Raw genomic sequence first — 25,836 nt, 5'->3', positions numbered from 1 at the left:
CAGACAGCAAGTGCTGTGGAGAGGTCAGAACTATGAGTTTTCTTACTGTCAGAGATCTAGTTTGAATCTTGACTCCTAGCACTTTGCTAGCTTTTGAGCTTGAGAAGACTAATGTTTGAGTTGCCTCAGCACTTTCATCTATAAAATGAGAGGAACATGTATATCTACTATTATCATATAAGGTACATACATTGACTAGCACAGTATCCAGAGCCCTGTTAAGCAACCAGTAAATTATAGCTATTGGTACTGGGTTAGAGAAAAAGAGGTAATTTTGTAGCAAGAGCAATGAAATCCTGGATGAATGGAAGACACCAAATGTGTACTTTATCTTTTCAGTATTTTGCCTATGACAAGATCAGAGATGCAGATTCAGCAACAATGTGACAAGCAATGGTGCAAATGTATCACCACATGTCCAATGTTTTTGGTGAAAAAAAAGATCACATGTAATGCATTAATATTGTAGTAACATTTGATTTCTCCTGATTCTAGATTTTTGTTTTTACTGACTATAACTTCTCTTCTTATGACTGGCCTTATGGAAATAAGCACCTTACAGAGGTACTTAAGGGAAGTGAGAAGAGTGTCTTAAAGGCGAATATTTAAAAATTCTGCATCCTGGCATACTTTGCAAAGACGTATTTTACGAGATTATGTTCTGAAAGCAGTTTATGGCTGACACTTAAAAGATTCCTCCTGTTAAAATACATGCACAGTAAGTACACACTGAGCCAGAAGTGTTATTATTTTTTCTATGCTTGTCATCAGCATGTTAACATTCCCCAGCTGTCCATTTCTAAAGGACAGTGGGGCCTACCCATGTTACAAGTATGCTAGGCTCTTCCACAGGGCAGTGCACTGTGCTAAGAGACAAAATCAGGATGTTCTTCAGATTCCTTCACACCTGGTAGACCAGACTCAAAGCCACACCCTTGAAAAGTGATAGACTACAATTGCATTCAATTTCTTTTTTCCTAAAATCTGGCTAATGTAGTTCATTGACAGAGCAACTGTATTTTCTGATCAGACATCTAAACTATGAACCTCAAGGCATTTTTTTTTTCTTGCAAACAGTTGCCTTGATAGTAAAATAATTAGCATATTAACAGCATTCAATTCAGTTTGAAACACTGAGGATTTCTCCCACAAAGCATGCTGGAGGGACATAACTGCCAGGCCACAGGGCAGTTTAGTCAAATGACTCTGCCTTTCTCCAGGACTGTGTGTAAGTGTAAATGCCCGCGCTCTCTGGAGTGTTCCAACTCTGAAAGGCACAGGATTTGTTTTTCTTTTTTCTCCTTATTTTTCAGTTTTCATTGTACAGCAGTATCCTATCATGAGATTGTTTATGGGACTTGTGACTCCACAGTCTTAAAGTCAATATTTATCTTCCGAATATAAAATTTTTCAAACATTGTTTTGTGAATTTGATAGGATTTGTCTCCGCACTGCAACTATCCTGTAATATTTTGCTTCCTCAAGCTCTCTCTTGCCTTTAGGCTGAGCAGCTGAAAACTCTCTTCCTTGTCCACTACTCCTCAACTCCTTCCACATGTCTAACTCCTGCTCACCATCCAGGTAGCAATCAGCTGGTACCTTCTCCAGGAAGCCTTCCGTAAGGCGCCTTGATTCTGAGTTAGGTGGCATAGGCTCCCATACATTCCCATTACATTTCTTACCTCTTTACTTAGCTGAATTCTGCCGGATTAAGTTTTCTGACATCAGAGATGTGGTTTTCTTTATAGTATCTTTAGCAACTGGAAGGAATACAGTTGCTTTTCAGTAAATTTTTGTTGTGGTATATTTTATTTTTTGTTCATAGGTATTCTTTTCCATCCTGTCCTATGGTCAGCATTTGTTTCTCTCACCCATTAACTTTGGTTAACTTTTGTTGCCATATGGTTTGCTTTAACCAATAGAATGTGAGCAGATATGTCATCCAGCACATCAGGGCAGAAGTTTTAAATGCACTTGTATGGTTTGATATTCCTCCTATTCTTTCTGCTGTCCACAGTCAGAAAAGCATGTTTCAAATCGTGGCTACTCCTTAGATTTGATTCAAAGAGAGAAAACACATAATGCAAGCTGAGCCCAAAAGAGCCCAGCAGAGCCCAGTAGCATGACTGACAAATGACCGTTGCTGTAAGTTGCAGGGATTTGAGGATTGTTTGTTACCACAATAAAGAAATTGATACCTAGAAGCAATGCACCGCTATAACAACTACAGCAATAACTGAAAATATACGGTATTTGTCACGTGCCTATTATCGGAGACTTGATGTTAATGGAAGCTGGAAAAATGAGAACCTATACAATTTTCACCACTGCATTGGTGAAAATTTTGGTAAAGCTGTCAACCGAGATAACTTGAAAGGCAGAATATATACCTATAAACTTGTGACTTTGACAAAGAATTATCAAGACAGAACGTTGGTAGCCCAAAATTTCTTAGTAGGTATCATAAGAAAGAGATTACTTCAGAAGGTACTTGGGCTTTTTTAAAATAGCAGTAGAAGGGAAAATGAGAATCCAGAAATCCAGAGACATGGTTGAAAGGTATAACTCTTTCTCTTCTCCAGCCAGTCAACTATTTTCAAATTAAGACAAAACCTTGTCAGTGCAGAGATCATGTCAAAGGCATGGTTAGTGGTTTTACAGTGTGTGTATATTTTCTTAAGTGGAATAATTTTAATTATTTTTAGTGGATTCAAAAAATATCAGAAAGTACCTATAAAATATTTTTACAAAAAATCTTATAAAGAGTCTATAAAATATATTTGTCTTCCTTCATAATATAAAGAATTAATATTTTCATCTTGTTGAGTAAAAGTACATGCAGTTAATAAGAAGAAAGAGCAGAAGGAGGGGGAAGGAGAGAAGGGAGGAACAGGAAGAAGACAACTCCAGCTTGGAGCGAAAATCAAATCAAGACTGTTGTCACCACACCATTTGTTAAGACCTCTGATTCCCTTCAAGTGTTCCCCAGTAAATCATTTCACTTGTACAAAATGGCTCACAGTAAAGAGACCACAGATTTGGCACAATGAAAGCCTGAACAATACAAATTATCTAGAATGAAGTCTAGAGAAATGTCTTCTAATTATTGGCAAGGTGCATTGACAGGAAAGAAAGATATCAAAGAAACCAATAATGTTGTGAAAGAGTTGTAATGCCAAAATTGCCACCAGCCTTATTTCAAAGAGGCTGTGATTGTTTAAACAATAAAACTACCAGCAAGCTTTCAACATTTTGTGGGCAGGCTGAGGAAGATGTTCAGCAGCCAAAGCAGGCAATTTCTCTCAAAGAGTATATTGAAAAAGGTAAAACCTCCCTAAAAGTGAGGTCCAGGGTTCTGAAGATCAATAGACTATGAAGCTACCTTCAGAAAACAGAGCTGAATATTGATTAAGTAAAGCTCCCTATACCCAGGTTAGTAGACCTTACAACTATTGCTCAGTGGGATTTCAGAATTGTTTTAGGCCGTGATTACTAGTCAATTCCCTTTATCCCCTCTCTAAATGAGTGCATTATTGTGGGTTCCATGATTTTAAATGTGTATATGAAGTGTAAATAACTAGTTTTTTAGTTCATGGGACTTTGTCTTAAGAAGAGCTACATTTTGGTATGATGTATACTCAATATCCTAGATACTAAGCTAGATGTTTTGATGGAATGAGACCTTGGAAAATCTTTAGGATGGGATGATTACAGAAAGAAAGTGAACGATTGTGAAGAAGAGGGCAGGCTGTGGTAAATTGGATTATTTCCTTCCATGCGTTTGCCATGCTTCTCTGTGAGCACAGCCCACTTTCCTGTCCATTGATTTTGGCCTAAGTCGTATTACTTTCTTTGGTTAACAGAATAAATCAGTAGAAGTTTTAAGTGTGCTTGCATATTTTACATATTTTGGTACCATTCTCTTGATTTTTTCCTCCGAAATGAAAACAGCACGTCCAATATACTGGCTTACTCCTTCAGCCTGGGCTATAGAATAAAAAAAAAAAAAAACCTGAGGATCCAAGGTCTAACTCAACAAAGTTCAGCTAAACACAGCAGAGTCACCTCATGAACTTGAGCAAGTAACAGGTTATAACCCACAGAGATATTGGGATGGTTTATTACTACAGCGAAAGCCAGATAACACAAATTTTTAACAATTCATTGCTGAAAATAAACAAAGAAGAATTGTATGTGTCTATGAGTTTCTGTTTGTTTCTCTTGTTCATTTATTGCTTTGTTTCATATCCCACATATAAGTGAAATCATATGGTTCTCAGCTTTTTCTGTATTACTTATTTTGCTTAGCGTGATATTGTCAAGATCCATCCATATTGTTGCAAATGGCAGTATTTCATCTTTTTAATAGCTGAGTAATATTCCATTGAATATATCTACCAGTTTCTTTATCTAATCATCTATCAAAGGGCACTTTGGTTGTTTCCATGTCTTGGCCACTATGAATAATGCTGCAGTGAACATAGGGAGGCATATATCTTTATAGATAAATGTTTTCAAATTTTGGGGGAAGATACCCAGAAGGGAGATTGCTAGGTTATATGAGAATTCTATTCTTAATTTTTTGAGGAAACTTTTGAGGAACTGTTTTCCGTAGTGGCTATACCAATTTACATTCCCATCAGCAGTTCCTTTTCCCCCACAGCCTCTCCAACACTTGTTATTCCTTGTCTTGTTGATAATAACCAGTTTAGCAGGTGTAAGGTATCTCACTGTGGTTTTGATTTGCAGTTCTCTAATATTTAGTGAAGTGGAAATCTTTTCATATATCTGTTGGCTGTTTTTACGTTTTCTTAGAAGAAGTGTCTGTTCAGGTCCTTTGCCCATTTTTTAATCGGATTGTTTTTTATTATTGTTGAATCATATGAGTTCTTTATATATTTTGGATATTAGCCCTTTATCAAAGGTGTCATTTGCAAATAGCTTCTCCTATTCAATTGGTGGTTGCCTCTCTGTTTTGTTGATGGTTTCTTTTACTGTGCAGAAGCTTCTTAGTTTGATATAATTCCATTCATTTATTTTTACTTTCACTTCCCTTGCTTTTGAAGTCTAATTCACAAAATCCTCTCTAAGATCAAGGTCCTTAAGTTTAGTATCTATGTTTTCTCTATGATTTTATTGTTTTAGGTCTTATTTTTAGGTCTTTGATCCATTTTGAGTTAATTCTGGTATATGGTGACAAATACCAGTCTAGTTTCATTCTTTTGCGTGTGGCTTTCCAATTTTCCCAGCACCATTTATTGAAGAGGCTTTCTTTTCTCCATTGTATGTTAACTGAACCCTTGATCAAAATCATTTGTAGGTGTAACTTACAAATACTAGCTGAGTTGCTTGGTTATTTGGGTACTTAGATAGTAGTTTTAACGTAAAGTCAAAAAAAGTGACTCTAAATTCAGTAGGATAGCAAGATTTTTGTTGGGTTGTTCAGACATATTTATTTTTAAAAATTAATCAAGAAGTATCTATTGACCTCAAAATCTAAAAGAATTTCTAGTATGTATTAGAAGATGGATCAGTGATTCTAAGGATGTTGATATTTAAACATGAGCCTGGCATTTTTAAAAAAGAGAATGCTAAAATTGAATGCTCAAGACATTATTTAATATTGTAAATGTATGCCAACTTGAATAATAAGAATTTGTACCTGAAATGTAACTCAATTATATATTTTTTATTCTTTGCATTTTCCTCATTCTATAGTTAATGTTACCTTTTTTTGGTGAAAAAAAAAGACAATGGAATTTTATTTAGAAATATGTTTTAAATGGCATCCATTCATCATTGGGAGAAGAACTTGGAGATGAATATAGTGACAAAACCCTAGGGAATTATGAGTTCAAAAGTTAATTAGAAGTTCCACATGCAGGAGGAAGTGTCTAAATAGCCTTATTTAGGAAGGCCTATCATCTGACTAAAGGGCTGACTAATTCCCTTATTCATCTTTCTAAATGCTTTTGCCATTATGAGAATTGCATCATTAGTGTTATTTTTAAATTCTAGAAAGACTTGGTAACAAGAACTTGTCCCATGTCATGGATTTCTAGTCTGTGAACTTTTAAATATTTCATCATATTCATAAAAAGAATAGAAAGGAAAAGATGTGTTGTCTATGTCAACTAAAAAATTATTAACTGTAGAATAAATCTGTGTACATGCAAAGACTGATGAGAATATGCCAATAGAGGTAGTCCAGGAATGATGCTAGAGTGTGGGAATAATATATCTGAGGAATAAGGAACTTTTTTAGCATCTATTTAACCCTATGAAAATAGCCCTTCCCACTTTTCGGCATGTGCAGCATGGGAGGGTAGAACTCTAGAAGAAAGCCGCAATATTATTGGCCTAAGAATTTAGAGAACTAAGTCTAGGACTGCCTGAACAGCCAAAAATCTAGGGGGAATCTCAAAAGAAGGAGCTACTGAATAAGAAGCCTCAAAATCTGTATATAAACTCCCTTCGAATCATTGGTTGACTGCTTCGGTTGGTGACTGTGCCAGTGAGACTCTAAGGAGCCTAGCAGAAGATAAGAGCGGCGGAAGGTTCCAAGAGCTGAGCAGAGATTTTAGCTGCTGCCCACCACAGATAAGACATACTTTGGAATTAAAACCCAGCTAAGTTAGGAGAGCTTGGTAAACATCTTGGGCTTTTCATGAAATTAGGAATAAAGACTACATCACCAAAACTGAAACATAGACCTACCTTAACAAAGTAAAAAACAAGCTTCCCCAAATTGAAAGTTATCTGTCTGTAATGTAACTGTCTGCCAGAACAAAACTTAACACTTTTCAGAGGACAATCCAGAGACTCCAAAATGTATTACTCACAGCATAACAATAAAAAAATTACTAGATATGGGAAAATGTGACTTATAGTCAATAGAAAGAGATCAGCAAAGGACCTAGGTGTTAAAGTTGGCAGAGAAAGACTTTAAAATAACTGATAAATATGTTTAAAAGTCTGCAAGAAATGATGGCTATAACATATAAAGCAATGGGTAATGGGGAATAAAGATTAGAAAAGCAGATATGAAACTGACTTTATTCACAGACAACATGATTCTACATGATTCTCCAAGAATCTATTAGCTCAAATAAGTGAATTCGGCAAGGTTGTAGGATATAAAGTTAGTATTTCTATATTGTTTCAACAAACAATTGGAAAATAATGCAAACTCATACAGAGAACAAACTGATAGAAAATAACATTTAAAATAAATATCCTTTATAAGAGTGTCAAAAACATTGACTACCTAAGAATAAATTTTTAAAAAGGTATATAAAATATCTCTACTTTGAAAACCGCACAACTGCAGAAAAAAAGTAAGAAAGATCTAAGTGAATAGAGAAATACACTATGCACAGTGTTGCAAGACAATATTGTAAAGATGTCATTTCACCTCAGAGTGACCTGTAGAATCAATATACTTCCAACTCAGAATTTTTTTTTTTAATTTTGGTGGAAGTTGACAGTTTAACATAAAATGCTATATGGAAATACACAAAAGACCTAGAATAACCAAAATAATCTTGAAAAAGGAAACAAGTTGAAGGATTTAGACTCCCTGATTTTAAGACTTATTAGAAAGCTACAATAATTAAGACAGTATGTTATTGGCATAAGAAAAGACAAATAGAAGGATTGAAAAAAATAGAGAATCTGGGAATAGACCTCCCTATACATTCAGCCAATTGACTGGATGTCATAAATCCAATGGAAAAATATTTTTAACAAATGTTGCTAGAACTGGATGGATATCTATATATCTTGATCTGTACATCACAACATATAAAAAATTAAATTGAGATAAATTGAAAATTTAAAAACAAAAGTCAAACTATAAAATCCCTGGAAGAAAAAATAAAGGATGTCTTTGCAATTATGCAGTAGGCAAAGACTTCTTTATATGTAAAAAATCACAATCATAAAAGAAAAAATATTTTGGACTCTATTAAAATTAGAAACTTCTGTTCATCAAAAGACATCATTAAGAAAATGAAAAAGTAAGTCACATACTCACTACCAAGGCCTAGTGGAAATGTATTATGCTATTTACATGTAATGGAAATATAATTTTAATCCAGGTCTCTTGCTTTTAAACCTTTGCAGAACAAAATATAAATATTATAAATCTTGACACTGTAATAGTACAGAAGTTGAAGCTTAAAAAATGGGCAGGAGAGGTGGAAATTTGAATAGTGATGTTAGTATCATTTTACTAACATGAAAAGTGAAGAGAGAGACTTGACAGTTATAGAACAGGCAATAGCAATTTCAGTATAATATTTAAAGTCAGTAAGTAATTAATAGATATCAAAGAAATGATATGATTATTAAAATGGTAGGAAGGAAAAACTATTAGGAAGTAAGCCGAGTGGACTAAATTCTTTCCTTTGTATCTGGAAATCAACAGATAATATTCAAAGTTGAAACATAAATAGCAGAAAGACATAAACATTTAACCCCGGAAAACTGATTTAGGGATGGAAAAGAAAGGAGGAGGGAATTTTGCATTTCATTTTATATCTATTCTCTAATATTTGTTTTTTCCCCATACATGTATATTTATTGCATTGTTTTCAGACAAATAGATAAACAGATAATAGAAAAGAATGGCGGTTGGGGAAACCTACATACCTAGTGGTTATCACTACATAATGAGATTTCAGATGATGTCTTTATTACACCAGTTCGTATGGCTGACAATATGGTTATAACTATGAAATGAAAATGAAACTGTTTTACTCTTTAAAAACAAAATCTGAAATTTAAAAATTCAACTTTGTTGAGGTACTTTATTGCTTCATTAATTGCCTTTATTTATTGAAAATAACATCTAGTAGTTTTGGAGCTATCTGATGAGAAAACACTTTCAGAATGTCAAAGTATTAACTTCTTGGTTTACATCACTATATTACATGGATACAAACCACTGTTGTTTCAGTTGATGAAGTCCAGAGAACCCTTAGCCCCAAAGTGCCAGGTGGGGCTGAAGAACGAAGTTCCCTACCAGTTGAACAGAAGTTCTCACAATAACAGGACTACTGTCAAATGACAGAGTTCTTTGCAAATATGGTGAGTAAAGAAATCCTAAAAAATACCCCTATGGCAATGTATTTACAATTTATCCTGACATAAGCTTTTTTTGGAATCTTCCTCTAAGATTAAGTCTACACCCATAATTATGTCATCATGTATGCAGAAGTGTCATTTTTGCTCAGTTCATGTAACTTGTTTACAAGCCTGGGAGAGCAATAGCTAATGGTGATGTCTAGTGCCATCTGCCACTTACATACAAAACCTGTTGTAGTGTTCCCACTAGAGCTGTGATATTGGTTCATCTATGTCCTAAATTAGGTGTGCAGAGAAAAATTACATGCCCCTAGGAATGTGTTTTATAGCAAACAGAGTATTGTTCCAGAAACTAGTTATCAGGTTATCTTGGCCATTGTACATGAGCACGTGAGGGAATTGTTCTCAGGAAAATGTTGGGCAGAAGCTCTTACTAGTGGTTTGGACTTCGTTTGAATACTGCAAAGACTGGGGAAAAAATTAAGCATGTATCAGACTCCAGTTTGTAATCTACTAAAATTAATCCCATGATATATGATGGTGAGACCTTGATCAAGAATCTTCATTGATTTTGTAAGATTATATTAATAGGTTATGGTAGGTTCCCTTGCAAATGACAACAAAATGTTCCCAATTTTCCTGTTGCTTTATTCATAACTCTGCTGTGTGTGTGAATGTTTTTTGTTTGTTTGTCTGTTTGTTTTGGTTAAATTTAAGATTCTCTAAGAATTTTGCAAATAATTAAGTAGTTAAAAGCAGGGATTTTGAAGTCAGACCTAAGTTTGAATTCTTTAAGCTGGATTAGCTGGATGACCTTCATGAACTCAATGTAAACCTGTTTTCTCATATTTTAAAAGAAATGAAAACACAATTCAGTTTTGTAAAATTAAATATGATAATTTATATAAATCATCTAGTGCTGTGGTTCCCAAGTGTTCTGCACATTGGATTCTCCTGGGGGCTTCAAAATGACCTACTAGTCCCTGTGTCCTATTTGAAGAGATTATAATTTAATTGGTCAGGAGTGTGGCCTGAGCTTTGAAATTATTTTAAAGGTCTCTTGCAGATATTATTATCGGACAAATTAGGGAACCACTGAGCATAACAATACCAGCATAAAGTTTTTATACCCTAAGTGTTTTATAAACATTATCTAACAATATTTCTAATAATACTAAGAGGCAGACACCATATTACCCCCAATTTCCAATGCTAAACTGGGGTTTAGAGATATTTGATAACATAATCAAGACTAGATAACTAGTACAAAGCAGAATCAATATTTAAAACTAGTTTGCCTGAATCCAAAGTCAAAGCCCTCAATTATAATACTATCTAGCCCCAGGCAAGTTTCCTTATCATAAATTTACTAACTCAGTTGAGATATAGCTAATGACAATTTCAGTTCAGGGGAAAAAAAAGAAAGAAAGAAAAAACTAAACAAAAAACCCTCCAGAGTTGTGATAGTAAATACTCAGTAAATCATAAAAATAGCTACTTTATTATATCTCACAATGGTTTGAGCAAATGGTCAGACTGAAAAGATGATAAAGATGACTGAAGGAAATTAAATAATAAGATTGGATGCATTTTTCATTGATAAACATATTATGCCATGTTAGACAATAATTTTTAATCCTGCTGAATTTTTAATAGAAATTTTCATGAAAACTCACTCCAGCTTCCTTCTAAATGCATCAAGGGCTCAAAAAACAAAGATGTCTTCTGGAAGCTATACTCAGCACTTATTTTTCACTTATCTATACCACAATAGTTAGTATTTGTAAAGAAATGGACTAATGTGGATTTCAGCCAAAACAATTAAAACATGGTCTATGTTTAACAAAGTCCAAGATACGAGTAAAGAAGCATCAGCGTATTGATTGTGAGCATCTCTCTCTTCTTGAACTGGGTTTTTTATTTCACCTTCTAAGGACAGACTAGAATAGCTAAGAGACATTATTTAAAAACAGCTACTCTCAGCCATGACACCTGAGTTGTCTGGGTAATCAGCTAAAGAATAAGAACAAAGTTAGAGAACAAACACTATCTGATTTCAAAACTTATTATAAAGTATAGTAATTAAGATAGTGCAGTTCTTTCATAAAGATAGACAAATAGATAAATGAGACAGAATGGAGAGCACAAAAATAGACCCACAGATGTACAGACAACTTATTTTTGACGTACATGTAAAAGCAATTCAATGAACAAAAAAATAATTTCTCAATAAATGGTGCTGGAACATTTAAATATCTATACTCAAAAAAAAAAAAAAAAAAAAGATTCAATCCATACCTCCTACCATATACAAAAAAAAAAAAAAAAAAGCTCAAAATGGATCATAGATTTAATATAAAATCTAAAACTATGGAATTTCTAAAAAACAACATAGGAGAAAATCTGTGAAACCTTGGGTTTAGATAAATATTTATTAACACAACACCAAAGGCATAAGAGAAAAAACAATAAATAGGACTTCACCAAAATTTAAAAAGTTCTGTTCTTCAAAAGATACTATTAAGAGAATGAAAAGACAATCCACAGACTAGGAGAAAATATTTATAAATCATAGATTTGATATAAGACTTCTGTCCAGAACATATCATGAATTCTCAAAACTCAGTAATAAGAAAACAACCCATTTTTTAAAAGGGAGCAAATGATGATACATAGGTAAAAATAAGCATGTGAAAAGATGTTCAATGTCATTAGTCATTAAGTAAATGCAAATTACAACCACAATGAGATACCATTACACACCTAATAGAATGGCTAAAATTAAAATAACTGACCAGACCAAGTATTGGTGAGAACGTGTAACAAGTGAAATTTTTATTCACTGTTGGTGGAAATTTAAGTGGTTCAGCTTCTCTGGAAAAATGTTGAACACCTTCTTAAAGAGTTAAACACACACCTAGTTAAACACACATCCAGTCATGTCACTCCTATGTATTTACCCAAGAGAAATGAAAACATATGTCCTTATAAAGATTTGCATACCAATATTCTTAGCAGTTTTATTTTTTTTAATTTATTATTATTTTTAATGCCTACAGCACCTGGCCTTCCTAGGTGATCTCCCATCCAAGTACTAACCAAGCCTAATTCTGCTTAGCTTCCGAGATCAGACAAGATCAAGTACATTTAGGGTGGTGTAGCTGTAACCCCAAACTGGAAACAACCCAAATGCCCTTCAACAGTGGAATGGATAGACAAATTGTAGTATATCCATGCTTCAGAAACAAATATTAATGAATTTATTAGCAATAGAGACTAATCTCAGGATAATTTGCTTTGCAAAAGAAGATAAACAACAACAAAAGAGTATATGTTATATGATTCCATTTATATTTATATAAAATTCTAAAAAATGCAAGCTAATATATGGTGACAAATCAGATCAGTGGTTGTCTGGGCTATTAGATGAGGTAGGAAGGATTACTGAAAAGGCATAAGAAAAGTTTTGAAGGTTAGATAGACATGTTTATTATTTCACATGTGTCAAAACATGTTTTAATATACATTAAATACGTGCAGTTTTTTTATGTCAATTATATCTCAATAAAGCAGTTGAAAATAATTTTCTAAGCTCTTTTTATTTGAAGACTTCAGTAGCTAAATAGAAAAGCACTGCATATGATGGTGATATTTTTATTTTATGTATTTTGATTGTATTCTGCAGTGATGTCCGCTAGGGTTAGACTTTTCTTTTTATTTTTTTAAGACGACCTTTTAAAAACCTGTTTTATTGCTTAAAGACAGCACAAATATCTTAATCAATTATCTGGGAAAACATAAAGACCCCTTCTACCTCAAAAATAAATTAAGAGTATCATGGATTACATTGCCAGTTGTTTGAAATTCAGTAATTGGCAAGTGTATTCAATAGTTTGCAGATTTATCTCAGGTACCCTGACCCATTGTTAAAACAGGCAATTATGAGAGAGCACCGCTTGTGAGAATATACATTTTCGTGACTAAAAGTGTGTCTGCCACACTTAGGTATATTTAATACATGAGCGTCAGTTTGCTGAAGCTTTTGTTAGTCTTTTCTCCTTTCTTCTCCAAAGGTAAATGACACAGCAGATTCTTTAAAGACAAAGTTGCATTTCAAAAAGCTGGTCTGGGTATTTGTTCATGTTCTGTGCTTGCAGTTATTTATTGCTTTATAAAGGTAAAGGTAGGTAAATATGACTAAAGGTTGATAAAATAAAACATTTTACAGAACACCCCATTGGTTTAATATGGTAAAAAGTCTAGAATTTAAAATTATTTTAAAGAATGAATATCTTAGAATTGTTAGAACTGAAATATTCATGACATGACGGGATAGATAGGAATTGATGGTTTTTAGATGGTACAGAGAAGATTCCATAGCTTGCTTTTGTAATTTATTTTATAGTTAATATAAATACTTTCACCTTAAAGTAAGGACTAAAACTAGAATAAATTCTTGCTTATTCAGAATTTTGATGAGTGAGATATTTATAATTAACTTAATTTCAGGTTAATGAGTGTTACCATATATAGTATACCTGGATTTCTAATTTTTCAAAGAAATAAAGTATTATGAAAGACACTAAAATGAAGCCCTAGAATACCTAAAACAATCTTGAAAAAGAAGAATATAGTGTGAGGAATCACTCTTCTCTATGTTAGGGCCCATTATGTAGCTGTAATAATCAAAACAACATGGTATTGATGGAGGAAAAGATTAATAGATCAATGGAAAAGAACAGAGAACCCAGATGCAGGCCTACACTCCATCAATGTCAATATCCTGGTTGTTGTATTATACTGTAGTTTTGCAGAATGTTACCATTGGTGGGAACTGGGAAAGGATACAAGGGATTTCTCTATATTATTTCTTATATATGCATGTCAATTATCTCAAAATAAAAATTTTAATTTAGAATGATCCTAAAGGAGTAACAAATGGAATATAATTTTTCTAGTATGTTTTTAAATGAAATACAAAATTTTACAGTTTGGGGTGGTTTTCATTCTAAAGAAGAATTATCACATGAAAGGGTGTGAAAGAAAACAACTCAGTATTTGAAATTTCTAGTTAAGCAGATTTTCAATGAATAGGCATTGACTTTACAAAAGAATTTGAGTCATAAGACCTCAGGTCTGGAAATTAACCAGTAACCTTTTCCAGGAGTCAGGAAGGTGAGACTTCACAACTTGTCAACCTGGAAACCTGCTGGTGCCCCATGCACAACCTATGTCTAGGTCATCTGACTGATTCTCATGGAATACAGTAAGAAAAGGATCTTCATCAGCAGAATACTTACATTTTGCCTGTAAGTACATATATATTTAACAGTCTTGAAATACAAGCAAGATTGTCAAGAATACGCAAAATTGGAATACAACTTTAAAATACGTACATGAGGTTATTTTTGCACATAATGTTTGCAAGCAATCCAACCTGGGATGTTATAGTGGATGTTATATTTGTAAAAGTTTCTTTTGTTTTGTTTTGTTTTCCCTAAAGTATGGTCCCTTCTATGTTTTAGAAGAGACTAACATTATAATAGTGAGCTGGTAAAAATGCAATTCATTTTGAATTAGATATAAAAGTTTTCAAACATAACTCATAAATGTTTAGAGTTTTAAAAGTATATGGATTATCAGAAATGTTTAAAAAATGCTTTATCAAACAAAGTTGTAAAAGTAAAATAAAAAATCATCATCTGTGAGATAAAAGAAAACGTATTGATTTTTGCCCCCAGTTTCTGGCACAGAGTTTCTGAAACCCTTGCAATTTCTTAAGTGATAAAAACACTAGGAGCTTCTCATGTTTGAATATTTGCCTTTGACCCAGTCCCTGACATAGGGCTCCTAAAAACCCATATTAATTCCTAAGTGATAAGAGCACTAGAAGCATCTTTTGTTCTATTGTGATGACTCTGGGTGGGCCCTGGGATGGCTCCTGGATGGGGCTGGTCACCAGAAAGACAAGTCACGATTAGAACCTTGGAATTTTCAGCCCCACTCCCATCCTCATGAGAGGGAAGAGGAAATGGAAATACAGTTAGTAATTGATCATGCCTATATCAGGAGGCTTCCATAAAATTCTGATAGGATGGATTTCGGAGAGCTTCCGGGCTGGCGAACCCATCGCTCAGGGAAGTGACACACCCTAACTCCCCAAGGAAAGGAGCTCCTATGCTCAGGACTCTCCCAGACCTACGTCTCTCTTCATCTGGCTGTTTTATCTGTGTCCTTTATCATATTCTTCGAAACTGGTAAACACAAGTGTTTCCTTGAGTTCTGTGAGCCCTTCTAGCAAATTAATTGGGAGTCATGGGAACCTCTGATTTGTGGCAAAGTCAGATGAAAGTTGTGGGTAGCCTGGGGACCTAATACTTGAGACTGGCATGTGAAGTGGGGTGAGAACAGTCTCATAGGACTGAGCCCTTAATAAGCTCTGGGATCTAACACGATCTCCAGGTAGATATTGATAGTATTGAGTTAAATTACAGGATATCTAACTGGTGTCACAGAGTATTGCTTGGTAACCCCCCACACAATTGGTGACCAGTAGTGTCAGAAGTGAAGTGTCTGCGTTAGTAGAGGAGACACACAGGAAGGGGATACACAGTAGGGAAGAACTGTGTTTTCCCTGCGTAAGGAAAAAAAACTTGAGTTTCCCCAGGATATCCTTTTTTCTGCCACTTCATCCCACTGGAACCATCTGATTCATGCTCTCACCTCACATGACTTGCCTGAACAACTTAAGTAGACAAGTGATTCTTTGCTTATTTCCCACCTGCCATCCCTAGTCCATCTTCCAAACCGTCCCCAGAGGGATCTTTTTAACAAGCAATCTCCCCACCCCCTCTCTGTGTGAAATCCAATCATTACCTCTGATTGCCTAATAGATAGTCTGAATTTTGCTGGCCATTGAAAGCTATTTAAAACCTACGTCCAACCTACCTGTCACCCCTAAATACACATCCCACACTCTATATAGGCCATACCTCTCCACCTTCTCAGAACACACCACACTTTTTCTTCTGTGAGTCTTTCCATCTAGAATGCCCATCTTGGTCTTTGCCTGGTCAATGATCTCACTTCCTCTCTGAAGCTGTCCTCAATATCCTGAGACAGTTCATCACTCCTTCTTTTTGCTCTCACGGGATTTTATATGGAATAATAGTTACTATTTATTGAGCGCTTACTAGGTACCAGGCACTGTGCCTAACTAAGCACTTTACAGACGTGATCTCATTTAATCTTCCCAGCAGCCCTATGAAGTAATGTGGCACTTTCCACAGTGTCTTCTCATTCATTGTTTTCGTGTCTCTATATCCTCATTAGAAAAGACCAGTCTTATTCGTTTATCTGAACCACCTTTTCCTATAATGTCTGATCAAATTCGGTGCTCAATAAATGTTTGTTGAGTGAGTGAATAATAGAATAAAGTGAAATGAATAAATACAATAGGGTGCTTTAAAAATTAACTCATTAGAGAGGACTGGCTTTACCATACACTGTATATGAACAGAACATTGGGAAAATGCTTCCTATTTCAAATTTCTCCCTCCTCACGCATGGCATGCTGCCTGAAATCTCCATGCTTCTCAATGATGCCCTGTCTTTATTTTTTGTTCTTAACTGACATCAACCTAAATTAGACCCTATCTTGCCTCTTATTTGATCTACTCATCTACTTTCAGGTCTTCTCTTTAGTTATTACTAGACACTTTGAAAAAAGATCAATTTTCCTACAATATCAGTCTGATTACATATTTCCCTTACTCAAAAGCCTTATATTTTCTAAAAGAAATCCTTTCTCCTCAGCCTGATTTCAAAAATCTTCACGATGTGTTCCCAACTTTATCTCCCATTATATTTTAAACCTTATGGTCCAATCAATCTGAAATAATTGCCATTCTCACTTCCAAGCCTTCGTTCACTAATATCCCTCTGCCTGTCTGGGTTGGCCTCTTTCCTTACATCGTCTATAAAAATTCTATCCATCCCATGATGTTTTCCTAGAACACACTAGTTAGAAATGACCTCTTGTTTTTTATATATGCTTATTTCACTGACAGAAAGGTAATGAGAGAAATTTTAATGTTACACTTATCTCCTATTTCCAAAAGGTAGCTCATAAATGATCCCCTTTGAAAATAAGTGGCCCCTTCCCCAAATAGGGGTGAGTCTTCTGCAGCTGTGCTTCTGCCGGTTCAGCCTGCTTCTTGGAACGCAGGTCAGTAGATCAGGGTTGAGCCAGTAGATTCTCTCTCCAGAGAGCCAGTAGATTCTCTCTCCAGAGACTTATGTACTTAAACAAAACAGCCTCTTAGTCTGGATCTGTCCCCTATGTGGAGGACCTGGGAACTAGAGAACTGTGAGGCAGCCGTGGGGCCACCAGTAGCAATGTGCCTGTGAGGTTCTGTCCCTCCAGAGGGATTCCTATAAGACAAACCTTTAAGAATACCAAGATATATGTGTATATATTTTTTAAGGCTCTATTCCTGATTTCCTTACACTATTCCCTGAAACCAAAGATGATTTAATTTTGCTTAAAATGTCATTGGTGCTGTATCTCTTTTTAGTGTAAGAGCAGCCCTTCTAGGCAGACACAGCTTCAGGTATAGGGTACAAATATATGTATGTAGCGACCTTGGGTAACCACAATATTTTTCTTCATAGCCAGGGAGGTATAGAAAGCTGGGCTGCAGAAAGAGCAGAAGGGATCACACACCTGGGAGGGAAAAAGAATAAACCAAAACCTGCAGAGAAGCAGCGATTTAACAGAGATTACTAGAGGGTGGCACTGCCTGGTCCCTGCCAGCTTTCCTGATACTAGATTTAAGCTCTGTAAAGGTACCACTGCCTATGGCTTTCTTGAGAAAATTCAGTATTCTTTTAATAAACTCCCCTTTTCATTCAAGAGCAAAATGAGTTGTTTTAGTCATCTAATCCCACAAGAACCAGAGTAACTTTTTAGAATAACTTGCAATGGTGGATGTGTTTTGGACATAGGCTGGACCGATGATTCTTAATCTTGGCAGCACATTAGAAACGCCTGAGATGTTTTTAAACCTACCAATGCCTGCATCCCACCGCAGACCAATTAAATTCAAACTGGCTTAGATAGGAGGTCACATGTATTTGATATTTTCTAAAGCTTCCCTTAAATAAGAGTAGGATTTATTATCACTGGGTTAGATGTTATGAAATGTAAACACTAGGAGAGAGCAGGTAACATATTAAGGTATTTTTATTTGTCATCTGTACTGAATCATTTATCAGATTATACAGTCTGGGAAAATATTTAGAAAGTAGAGTAGGGTGAGAGTAGCATTAGGAGAAGTATAGAAAAAGTATGTAAAAACAGGAAGGACATGCATTAAGTTTTGCACATATTTTTTCAAACAGAAAATTATTAGAGCACTGAGAGTAGTTGCCTAAGCCAGTAGCTGATAAAGCAGAAGAAAATAGGGTATGACAGTCACTTTCATTTCAAAAATATGAAATTCTTTTAAAGGATATTTTATAAAAATATTTTGCTGAAATTTTAGTTTGAAAATCAAACTAAAACAATATAAAATCTCAATGAGATGAGCATAATCTCTAGATCAGCATAATTAAGCAAGTGGTCATAACTTATTGTCTAGTTATTAGTTCTATAATTATAACTTAATTATCAATAGCATAATTTTCAGAAGGCAGCATAAACCTCTAAAAATACCAAGATATATATACACACACATATTTTTAAGGCTCTATTCCTGATTTCCCTACATCATTCCCTTAAATCAAATATGACTTCATTTTCTTTAAAATGTCATTGGCACTATTTCTCCTCTTAATCCATTTGTCTGGTATCGTGGCTATTTTAGTGCTTGTCTGTTGCTTTCTGCTTAATTAGAAGCTTCTTGAGAGAAGCAATCATGATAGTCATCTTTGCACCCCTCACAAGGAACCTTCTTCAATTAGAGCATTTTAATTTTATTTGTTGTGTTAAGCTGTACCATTTAGGCATCAATTCTACTGCGAATAATGGTAAATCACAAGGGCTTAAACGATGGGTTTATTTTTCTCATATAGCAAAAATCCAGACACAGGCAATCCAAAGTTGGCACAGCTTCTCAAGGAAAGCATCAGCGACACACATTCTCCCCGTCTCCCTGCTTCTGCTGTTGTTACTGTTCTGCTTATCACCTCATGATCACAAAATGGCTGCCGCGACTCTAGGAACTGCTGTTTTTACAGGCAGGAAGAAGCAGGTTCGAAAGGCCCAAAGGAACAATTGAGCTCAATCTATCATTTTAAAGCTTTCCCGGAATATTAGTAGGTAATAGCTAATTGGTTAGAACTGGACATATGGTTGTTCCTGGTCCAGTGCTAGAAGATGATTAGGGAGAAAGGAATTCTGTATAGAGGTTGAGTCAGCCAGAAACATTGTACCATATAGTTTGATTCTAATTGGAGTTGAAAGGAATATTACACATTATTTGGCACCTGCTACTGAGATCTGACATGAGAAAACTGTAGGCCAGAAATGTCTGAGAGCCACAGCCAGATGATGGCAGAACAGAGACTAGATCAAGATCCAGCTATCACCATTCCTGGGCTATTGAACATTTCATGCATCTGCACATGGATCACTGGAAGGTCCTACTTTAGAAGCTATAAGTCATTTCTAAAGCAGAATTTAGAAAGTCAGGACTTTGTTTCAGCTTTCTCCCTAAGAACCTTTCTCTTCCTATAAATCTTCAGAGCAACAAATGGGAAAACAGACTTCAAAGATTGCAAAATTGTTCAAAATTTCCATAGGACATGTCCTCCATAAGTTGTCCTCTTGCTCTGTGTAACTTGGAAGGTTGTTTTTTAAAATCCCTAATGGAGAACAAATTCATTATACAATGAAAATCCAAAATTGTTCAAGTATAATTCCAATTTTTGCTCTTTTCCCTTAGTATACACTACCATTGACTATTTGTGCTAGGGATTTTTAAAAATTATTGTTATTATCAAATAACCTTAATCCTGACCCTTGACCTCCTCCCCCGAAAAAGGTTTTGCTAAATGTGTGCCACCTAAAGAATTATTATTCTGTAATTTTTAAGTTTCCCCAAATTACCAATTTTAGTTCCCTAGGTATGATAGTTACATTTCAGGAAAAAAAATTATATTTCCATTTCAACCAGTTAATGTTCTATAAAAGTGTTATTACTTCTCCATATCTTTGACTTATGTATTATGAGTAAATGCTGAATAAGTCATAACTATTATTAAGTTTATTTTTATGTAAATTCAACAAGACAGTAGATACAAATCTTTGAAACAATAAATCATGTCAAAATAGAAATCGATTGATTTTTATCATGTTCAAACACATCTGGGCCTGGATTTCTAGGACTCAGGTTTTCATAACTATATCATTATCCTTGTACATATATATTTAACACATAGGTATTTAAGCCACTCACCTATCTGCTGTCAAATATGGTTATTTTATACCATTTTAAGGATTTATTCAGCAATAAGCGTGCTACTACCACAAACTGTTGGAATGATTTCTATGAAAATTCTACTTCATAAGCTATCATTTTAAATAGAGGGAGGTACAGTAAAAATATATTTTAGCATACATTTTCTAATAACCCTATGTAGTTTTTCTAAGTCAATTTAAATCTGCCTGGGGTATGTAGTTTATCGGTTATTGTTCAGTTGTCATGGAAACAGATGCAATAATCGCATACACATTCTGCAGCTGGGTGGACAGGCGGTCTCCTCTGAGATTTTAACTCGCAAATAAAGCAGTGCATGAATAAGAGGCAAGCATTCTTCTCCAGGAGACTGTGTACACTGCACCTCTAAGATACCAGTCTCAGGTAATAGCCAAAGCAAGACTTCCAAATGCAACTCTTTCCCTGGGTTTCTCACAGAATAACTGAGACATCTTTACCCAAGGCATAATGATACTTCCACTTCTGGTTTTAGAATCTGGGACATAGGTTAAAGAAAGCACAATGGAAAACTGTACACTAAGTACCTGGTTCTCATCCATTTCTTAATACTTCCTGTGTTTCTGAAGTGGAAATTATGAAAACACAGTTCAGCTGTTCTGAAAATAAAACTAGATGATGTTGAAAAATAAAGTTGTGGAAGTTATTGCGAAAGAAAGGTAGGAATCAAATAAATTTCTCTAACAAAAATTCCTAGTCTTTCATGATGCCATTAAAACTGAGATTGTGCATTCATTTGAGTGACTTCTGAACAAGTAAATGTTTTAGATGTAGGTGACTCAGTCAAAGGAAAGAGCTTTAATTTTTTGTTATATAAAAATAGAAAATACAATGAATCTTTTATACCCACCTCCCAGATTAAGCTACTATAAATATTTTGATACTCATTTTATCTGTAAACACAAAATTCTTTGGCTAAATTATATTAATCATGTCATTTCACTCATACATTTCTACTATATCTCCAATTGGTAAGGATTTTTTAAAAATGTAATAATTATGCTGTCATCTATACCTAAAAAAGTAGCATTTAATTCCTTAATATCAGAAATATTCTATTTTTAATTAACAGTATAAAAATTGGTATTAACAGTTGTTATATATTGTCTAAAAGTCTTGTAAATAAATCACTTTTGTGAAAAATTATAACTGATCTATTTTTCTCATGAAGAAGAAAATACTTTTTAAAAATTGTTTTTTATTCTGTCTTAAATTTTTCTCATCCTCTCTCTAGAGGAGGCATCAGCTTTCAGTTCTTATCATTTTATAATAGTGTAGGTAGGGAATACCCATTGAAGAAGTTAATTTTAATTAATTGAAATAACTAACATGGGGGAATCACTGATTCATTCTTCTTGAATTCCTCTCCAGTTGGCTCAGAGATAAGTGCTAAGAGGTTATCATTTCCCATATACCCATCATTGTTTAAAACTAATAACTTTATAAAATCTATGTTTCATTAAAATCTATTAAGTTATTTCTCCATGAAAACCTTTCTCTTAAAATGACTCATGTTCTATTTGTCGAGTGCCCATCTGTTTTGCCTTTCTCTTTAACTTCTATGAGATTCTCCCACCCCAGCTTTATTGAAGTATAATAGACAATTAGTTGCTCATATTTACAGTGTACAATTCAAAGAGTTTTTTTTTTCATTTATAGTTGGCATGTAATAATAATATATTAGTTTCAGTTGTACAGCACAGTGATTAGAGATCTATATAACTCATGAAGTGGTCACCCCACTAAATTTAGTCCCCCCATCCCCCTTACATATTTTTTTCCACATTGTTGACTATTTTTCTTATGCTTCATTTTATATCTCCATGACTATTTTGTATCCATCCATTTGTACTTCTTAATCCCTTTGCCCTTTTTCACCATCCGGTCTAGTAGCCCTCAAAATATTCTCGGTATCTTTGAGTTAGTTTCCATTTTTGTTGTTGTTCTTTATTTTGTTCTTTTGTTCCACATGTACGTGAAATGTGCTATTTGTCATGGCAACTACTTTGTCTTTATCTGATTTATTTTATTCAGCGCAATAACCTCCAGGTCCATCAAGGCAATATCTTCTTCCACCCCATTCCTTTTAGTCGGTGTTTATCTTTTAATCTGAAGCGAGTCTCTTATAGGCAGCATATGTGAAGGTTTTGTTTTCTTATCCATTCAGCCACTCTATCTTTTGGTTGAGGCACTTAATTCTTTTCCGTTTGAGGTACTTGTTGATAAGAATGTAGTTATTAACATTTTTTATTCATGTTTTTGATACATGTTCTTTCTTCTTGAAGAAGTCCCTCCAACATTTCCTGTGCTACTGGCTTGGTGTTAAATAAATTCCTTTAGCTTATTTTTGTCTGAGAAGCTCTTTATCTGTCCTTCAACTCTAAATGATAACTTTGCTGGATAAAGTATTCTTGGTTGTAGATCCTGGATTTTTATCATGTCAACTACTTTGTGCCAAGTCCTGTCCTGCACAGTTTCTTTTGAGTAATTGCCAGTCTTATGGGAGGTCCTTTGTAGGTAATGAATTGCTTTTCTCTTGCTGCTTTTAAGATTCTCTCTTTGAATTTAACCTTTGGCATTTTAATTATGATGTGTATTGGTGTGGGTCTCTCTGAGCTTCCTGGGGTTGTATGTCTATTTCCTTCACCAGGCCAGGGAAGTTTTCCATCATTATTTTTTCAAATACATATTCAACTTGTACTCTCTTCAGGTATTCATATGACATGGATGTTGTTACCCTTAATTTTGTCCCATAGGCTCCTTAAATTGTTATTGTATTTTTGGTTACTTTTTTCTTGCCATTCTGGTTGGGTATCCTTGGCTTTTCCATCCTCTATATCAGTGTTTCAATCCTCTTCCTCCACTCTGTTGATTCCCTCTAATATACTCTTCATCTCGAATAATGTATTCTTCATTTCTGACTGGTTCTCTTTTATAATTTCCATTTCCATTTTTATGTTTTTTATCTCTTTGTTAAAGTTCTCACTGAGTTCATCTACACTTCTCATAATTTCATTGAGCACCTTCATAACCAGTATTTTGAACTCTGGTAGATTGCTTGAATCCATTTTTCCTGGACCTCTGTTCTGTCCTTTCATATGAGACCTGCTTCTTTGTCTCCCATTTTGGCTGCCTTTCTGTATCTGTTTCTATGTACTAAGCAAAGCTCCTAAGTCTCCTGGTCTTATTAGCGTGGCTTTGTGAAGTAGGTATCCAGTAGCACAGTCCGGAGAGGGGTTCAGCTGCAGGCCATGTTTAGCCCCAGCCTGTGTCCCTCCGGGCCACCTGTTCAGATTTAGCAAGCAATCTACAGATGCTGTGCTTATAGTTGCCTCAAGAGGCCATGCTGGAAACCGAGGCCAGTTGCCACCAGCGTGGGTCTTGGAGCTTGCTCAGCAAGTTGCACAGGGCTTGCAGAGGACACAACTGGTTGTGGCTTGGGAAGGGCCCTGAGTTGGGGGAGGTGGAGTTTCAGGGAATCCTCTGGGCGGAGTGACCTCTGTTATCCAGTTTGATGACGTCTCAGCTTCTCAGCTATGGCGGTGCTGCTTCTGCACACGGGGGGGAGGGGGCAGAGGAGACTCAACAGAGGAACAATGGATATGCCAGCACTTCTGCCAAGTAGAAAGCCTCACCTCTGGCCCTTGCTCTGACAACTCAGTGTCCCCTTCTAAGTCCCTGGTGACTCCTGAGCAGCCGACCTGGCGTTATTGCTCAGTGCGAGCAGGTCCATCACCGTGTAAGTCTGGTTATGGATACGGCCCCCTTAAGAGGAACATCTACAGCTGCTGGCTGCCACAGCTGTCCCCTCTGTCCTACTGCGGACTGGGCAAGCTCGCATCTTTGCCCCCTCCTACCTCCAACCGTTGCGGGGTGATTTCATATTTGTCTCCCTCGTTTTAGGGCTTCTGTTCCTCTAGACCCCAGGCGACTCTGCTTGCTGTTTGCTCCGTGTTTCCATCTCAACTTTGGTGTGGTCACAAGAGGGGATGAGCAAAGCTTCTATCATTTGTGCCATTTTGCCTGGTTCTCTATGAGATTCTTTTTGATGTTTATAATCATTTCTCTCTGTTCTTGTCTTATTTGTCTGTTTCTCTGTCTCTGTATCTTTTTTCTCTTTTCCTCTTTTTCTTTTCCTCTATTTTTTATCTTTTATTTCCTGTCTAATCTCTGCCTCGCCTTCCTCATTGTTAAATTTAATAACAAAAGTTAATATTCTCTATTCTTAATTGTAAAAATAGGAGAGAAAAACATTTGGGTTTCTTTAAAAGAAAAGAAAATGTCTTTTCACTTGAATTTTTTACTTCCTTCAAAGTAGCAGCTCTCTTAGCATGTTTGTTGAGAAGACATCTTTAGTCATTCTAATAGGCAGCTATCTATTGCATGTTCACTAAAGATGATTTCTGAAGAATTCTAAGCAGTTTTGTACCAAGGAATTTTACTTATTCTTATGGTATATATGCTAATAAGATAAGAGAAACAACTATGTTCTGACTTTTAGAATGTGTCATGCAGTTTAAAGAATTTCAAGTCTACAGCCGTGCTACCTTGAACAAGCCTGATCCTGTCCAATCTCGGAAGCTAAGCAGGGTCGGGGCTGGTTAGTACTTGAATGGGAGACCATCTAGGAAGGCCAGGTGCTACAGGCGTTAAAAATAAAAAAATAAGGGATTGTAAGATGACAAGGTCCTTGCAATCTGTGAGGTCAACTAAGGGTTCTGTCAGCTAAAAAAAAAAAAAAACCCAAGAACCCAAGAATTTCAAAACATCAGTCAGCAGATGACTGCAGGTCCCTTGCTGGTGCTGTGTTTTAGTTAATAAATCTATAATTATTCCAATTGATTTCTGGGGGCCTAGTTACAGTCTCAAATCTGTAAGACATCTTAGAGACTTTTGTAGCCTAAAAGTTCTTCATTTTACCTCTTGAGAACATTTCCTCATTAGGCCAAGAGAAGCCACGTGACTTCCAAGGATTGCCTCCTAAGTTAGAAATGAAATTAGAACTAGAACTAGAACCCCAGTTTAATGACTAACAGTCCAGCTCTTTCTCTACAATTTTTGAAAACAAAGGATGATTACATGTTACATGGTGTGAGAGGACAGTGCTCACTCACATCAGTATGACATACACTGTGAATTGTTTTTTTCCGGATGCCTGATCCTCCCACACTCTGACCCAGCGAATCTAGAATGTTGGGACACATTAGAAGGACAGCCGGCTAGAGCAAGAGGTTTGGTAGAACAAGGTTCA

The 25,836-nt window shown here is 35.3% G+C and overlaps 2 long non-coding RNA genes and 1 pseudogene across 3 annotated transcripts in view; 1 reads left to right on the top strand and 2 right to left on the bottom strand.

Annotated features, from left to right (window-relative positions):
* LOC118612005 overlaps window positions 1–14,570 on the top strand; it is a 101,534-nt gene extending 86,964 nt beyond the window's left edge. For both annotated transcript variants that reach the window (XR_004954637.1, XR_004954638.1), the window contains exons 3-4: window positions 8,960–9,090; window positions 14,252–14,570. This is a non-coding gene — a long non-coding RNA (uncharacterized LOC118612005). The remainder of the gene's footprint in view (window positions 1–8,959; window positions 9,091–14,251) is intronic.
* Window positions 1–25,836, bottom strand: part of LOC107517841 — a 60,013-nt gene that overhangs the window by 3,989 nt on the left and 30,188 nt on the right. The gene's annotated exons all lie outside the window — the stretch shown is intronic.
* Window positions 12,138–12,256, bottom strand: LOC118612344 (annotated as a pseudogene).

This window comes from Rousettus aegyptiacus, unplaced genomic scaffold (assembly GCF_014176215.1).
Source record: "Rousettus aegyptiacus isolate mRouAeg1 unplaced genomic scaffold, mRouAeg1.p scaffold_m13_p_15, whole genome shotgun sequence".
NCBI lineage: Eukaryota > Metazoa > Chordata > Mammalia > Chiroptera > Pteropodidae > Rousettus > Rousettus aegyptiacus.
The sequence above is the reverse complement of the archived record's forward strand: the minus strand, read 5'-3'. Positions and strand labels throughout refer to the sequence as shown.